A 5,584-nucleotide genomic window follows, 5' to 3' on the forward strand; every position below is an offset into this window, starting at 1 on the left:
TTTTGTTAATATGGCAAACTGTATATATGAAAAACCTACAGCTAACATTGTACTCAATGGTGAAAGACAAAACTTTCCCACTCAGATCAGGAACAACACAAGGATGCCCAGTGTCACCATTACCATTCATTATTGTGCTAGAAGTTCTAGCTAGAGCAATTAGGCTACACAAATAAATAAAACACAACGAAGGGAAGTGGCTGTGGTTCAATCAGCTGGGCTCCCCTCTACCATATGAGAGGCCCTGGGTTCGCTTCCCAGGGCCTCCTGCACACCACAGAGTGCCACCCAGCCCACAAGCACCACAGACCACCACAGAAAGCCGACTCAGCAAGGTGAAGCAACAAAAATATAAAATAAAAGGAGAAAAGCTAAAAATCAACACAGAAGAGAGCACATCAAATGGACACAGAGAGCAGGCAGCAAGCAATCCACAAGGGGGAAGGGAAAATAAAATAAATGAATAAAGACACAGAAGAGTGCATATCGAATGGACCCAGGGAGCAGACAGCAAACAAAAAGCCACGGGGGTGGAGGTGATTTAAAAAAAAAAAAAGACAACCAAATAGGAAAGGAAGAAGTAAAATTTTCACTATTTGCAGATGACATAATCCTGTATCTAGAAAATCCTGAAAAATCTACCACAAAGCTACTGGAATTAACAGATGAGTTCAGCAAAGTGGTGGAATACAAGATTAATACAAAAAAATCAATAGTGTTTCTATACACTACTGGTATGCAATTTGAGGAGGAAATCAGAAAAAAGTTTCCATTTAAACTCACAACTGAAACAATCAAATATTTAGAAATAAATTTAGCCAAGGACATAAAGGACCTGTATTCAGAAAACTACAAAACATTGCTAAAAGAAACCAAAGAAGGCTTAAAATAATGGAAGGACATTCCATGTTCATGGGTTGGAAGACTAAATATCGTTAGGTTGTCAATTCTACCGAAACTGATCTACAGATTCATCACAATCCCAATAAAAAGCACAACAGCCTTTTTTGAAAAAACCAAAAAGCCAATAATCAAATTTGTTTGGAAGGGTAAGGGACCCCAAATAGCAAAAATGTCTTAAAAAAGAATGAAGTTGGAGGATGCTCATTTCCTGACTTTAAAGCATATTACTTAGCTATAATGGTAAAAACAACATGGTACTAGCGTAAGGACAGAAAGACTGACCAATGGAACAAAATCGAGAACTCAGAAATTAACCCTCACGTCTATAGTCAAGTGATTTTTGACAAGGGCCATAAGAGTCTAGTCAACAAATGGTGCTGGGAGAACTAGAAAGCCACAACAAAAAAAAAGAAAGAAGACCCCCATTTCACACCGTATATAAAAATTAACACAAAATGGATCAAGGTCCTAAATATAAAAAGCAACAACCATAAATCTCCTAGAAGAAAACATAGGAAAACATCTTCAAGATCTTGTGGTAGGCAGTAGTTTCTTAAACCTTACACCCAAAGTACGAGCAACAAAAGAAAAAAATAGATAAGCGGGACCTTCTCAAAATTCAACACTTTTGTACCTCAAAGGACTTTGTCAGATGGGTAAAAAGGGTGACTCAATAGGAGAAAATATTGGCAATCACATATCTGATAAGGGTTTAATAGCCATAATATGTAAGGAGATCATGCAAATTAACAATAAAAAGATAAACTATCCAATAAAAAATGGACAAAACACTTGAAAAGACAGCTATCCAAAGAAGAAATACAAATGGAAAAGAAACACCTGAAAAAATGTTCAGCATCACTAGCGTTTAGGGAAATGCAAATCAAAACTATAATGATATCATTTCACACCTAATAAACTGGCCACTATTAAAAAGTTTGGGAAAGAGTGTAAACTACAATATAAACTATAATTCATACTTAGTGACAATGTTCCAAAATGTGTTCATCTATTAAAATGAATGTATCACACTAATGAAAGAAGTTGTTAATGTGGGGAAAAGTGGGAGGTGAAGGGAGTGGGGTATATGGGAATCCCTTACATTTTTTGTAAACTTTTATTTAATCTAAGTATCTTTAAATATAAATAAAAATATACTTATAAAAAAAAAAAAAAAAAGTCAGAAAACTAAATGTTGAAGAGAATGTGGAAAGATTGGAACGCTTATTCACTATTGGTGGGAATGTAGAATTGTTTGGTAGTTCCTAAGGAAGTTGAATACAGACTTGCGATGGGACCCAGCAATACCACTGCTAGGTATATACCCAGAAGAACAGATAGCAGGGACACAAACAGACATCTGCACATTGATGTATACAGCAGCATTATTCATGATAGCCAAAGTTGGAAACAACCCAGGTGTCCATCAACTAATGAATGGGTAAACAAATTGTGGAGTATACACACAATGGAATATTATGCAGCATGACCAGAAGAAAATGAAGTCATGAAACATAAGACAACATGGATGAACCTGGAGGACATTATGTTGAGTGACTCAAACCAGACATAAAGGGACAAATACTGTATTATTACACTATTATGAACAAAATATATTATGTGAAAAATAAACATTATGTAAAATATGAATATGGGTAAATTTGCATATATAAGACCATTTTTCTTTGAGGCTGAGCAAATGTAGGTTCATGCTAACAAAATGTTAATATCAGACAAAAAAAGACCATTATAATAATGAAAGAGACCAGACTCAAGATACTACATATTGTATGATTTCATTTATATAAAACATAAATATAAATCAATTTATAAAATTAGTGGTTAGGTAGGGCTAGGGAGGGAATGCTAAGGGATGTGGAGTCTGTCTTTTTGGAGTAATGAAATTGTTCTAAAACTTTTGAGACGATGAATGTAAGACATTGTGATTATACTGAAAGCCATTTATTATACACTTCAGATAAATCATATGGTATGTGAATACATCTCGATAAAACTGCTTAATAAGCAAATAAATAATTGTGCAATAATAGCCAGAAATAGCAGCTATGTATAGCAGGGGAAACATAGGTTAAGAGGTGAGGAATTTTCTTGTTTGTCTGTTTTTTGTTTATTATTATTTTTATTATTGAACTGTCCCTCCTTTGTACATTGGAAGCAAGTAACTTGTTCTCAGTTTCACAGGTCCACAGCCTGAGGGGAATTTTTCCCAATGACAGACATATCTGTAACAGATTTTTGGTGAGACTTTTACTTAATATTGCTATTGAAATGATTTAAGGTTTTTTTGGAATATCTTAGGGTGAATGAATGTATTTACATATGGAAAGAACATGTCTTTCTGGGGTCCAGAGGGTGGGATGTGACAGTGTGGATCTGAGTGCACCCCAGAAGATCATGTTCTTTGAGCTTATCAATTCCTGTGCATGTAAATCTATTGTGAGTGGGAGCTTCTGATTAAATTACTTCACTTAAGGACCTTTAATTGGATTGTGTAACCTAAGGTAGGTCATAATCCTCTTACTGGAGCCCTGTATAATGGGAATCATGCAGAGACATAGAGAAAAAACTCCTAGAAGCTGAGAGAGAAGGTCCCAGGAGACAGAAGCTGAAATTAACAAAACAGGGAAGCTGAGAGGAAGCCACTGAAGCCAGAAGATGAAAGCAACGAGGCCCAGAGGAGCAGGGAAAGACCAGCAGACACCACCACGTGCCTGACCACACACAACTGCAGCTTGGAAGGAAAGTATCTCTTGATGCTGCCTTGATCTGGACACTCTCCTGGCCTCAGAATTATCAACTTATCAGTTAATAACCCACCATTTCTAATATATTGCCTTGGCAGCCTTTAGCAAACTAAAACAGACATAAACTATCAAAACTAACTCATGACAAATTAGAAAATCTGAATATATATAATAATAAAGATATTGCATTAGTAGTAAAATAAAAAATTCCCACAAAGAAAAGTCCAGTGTAGCTGGCTTCACTGGTCATTTTACCAAGCACTTAAAGAAAAAGTAAAATCAATTTTTCACAACCTCTTTCAAAAATTAGAAGATTTTGGGAGACGTTCCAACTCTTTCTATATGGCCAATATTAGTAGTATTACCTGATTCCAAAACCAGATTAAAACATCACAAGAAAAAAAAAAAACGCAAAAGCTAGAGACCAGTATGCTTTATGAATATAAATGCAAAAATACTCAACAAAATACCAACAAATCAAATCTACCAACATACAAAAACTTTATATCCCATGACCATGTGGGATTCATCCCAGAAATGAGAAGATGGATTAATTCATGAAATGAATAAACACAATGTACCATCTTAATAGCATAAAATACAAAAACCCTTGATAATCTCAAAAGACACAGAAAAAGTATTTGACAACACTTTTCATGATATAAACATTCAACAAATTAGGAATAGAAATGAGCTTTCTTAAACTGAAAAAAGACATCTATGAAAACCCCATAACTAATATAATTAATGGCAAGAGACTGCATTCTTTCCCACTAAGATCAGAAAAAAGAGAAGGATAAGTTTTCTTTGAAGAAGACGTTCAGTGTCACCCTGGTGGAGTGGAGACTGACACTCTGGTTAGAGATATGTGTAATACATGCACTTACTGTGACCTCAGAAAGGCTGCCAAAGATGTCTTCAACAAAGGACATGGGTTTGGCATGGTCAAAATAGATTTGAAAACCAAGTCTTGTAGTGGAGTGAAATTTTCTACTTGTGGTCATGCTTACATTGATACAGGGAAAGCATCAGGTAACCTAGAGACCAAATATAAGATCTGTAACTATGGACTTACCTTCATCAGAAGACAGTACTCCTGGGACAGAAATCTCTTTGGAAACTAAGTTGGCTGAAGAGTTGAGAGTGACTCTTGACACCATATTTGTACCAAACACAGGAAAGAAGAATGGGAAATTGAAGGCTTCCTATAAACAGGATTGCTTCAGTCTTGGCAGTAATGTTGATATAGATTTTTCTGGACCAACCATCTATGGCTGGGCTGTATTAGTCCTTGAAGGTTGGCTTGCTGGCTATCAGATGAATTTTGACACAGCCAAATCCAAACTGTCACAGAATAATTTTACCCCAGATTACAAGGCTGCAGACTTCTAGCTGCACACTCATGTGAACAATGCCACTGACTTTGGGAGTTTTATCTACCAGAAGGTTAACAAGAAGATTGAAACTTCAATAAATCTTGCTTGGACAGCTAGCTGGCAGTAACAACACCCATTTTGGCATTGCAGCTAAATACAAGCTGGATTGTAGAACTTTTCTATCTGCTAAAGTAAATAATGCCAGGCTGATTGAACTTGGATATACTCAGACCCTTTGGCCAGGAGTCAAACTGACCCTATCAGCTTTAATCAATGGAAAGAACTTCAGTGCAGGAGGTCATGAGGTTGGGTTGGGATTTGAACTAGAAGTTTAATATGGTTTTCAGTGAAGTATCAGATTTGTCCCTGGAGATGAAATGAACCCATTGTTATGGCCTTAAAATACTTCTGTGAAATTTCAAAAATGTGAACATATTTTCTTCTGAAGAATTGTAACCCTCCCTACACTGAAGTCTAGAGGTTGCCAGTCCATCTTAAAGGAGGTACTTGAAGTCAATGCATGGAAGTTGTCATGTTTGT

At 36.0% G+C, this 5,584-nt stretch overlaps 1 pseudogene; it reads left to right on the plus strand.

The window, feature by feature from the left end:
- Window positions 1-4,580: 4,580 nt before the first annotated feature.
- Window positions 4,581-5,379, plus strand: LOC101417895 (voltage-dependent anion-selective channel protein 3 pseudogene; annotated as a pseudogene).
- The last annotated feature ends 205 nt before the right edge of the window (window positions 5,380-5,584 follow it).

This window comes from Dasypus novemcinctus, chromosome 13, assembly GCF_030445035.2.
Source record: "Dasypus novemcinctus isolate mDasNov1 chromosome 13, mDasNov1.1.hap2, whole genome shotgun sequence".
Taxonomy (NCBI): domain Eukaryota; kingdom Metazoa; phylum Chordata; class Mammalia; order Cingulata; family Dasypodidae; genus Dasypus; species Dasypus novemcinctus.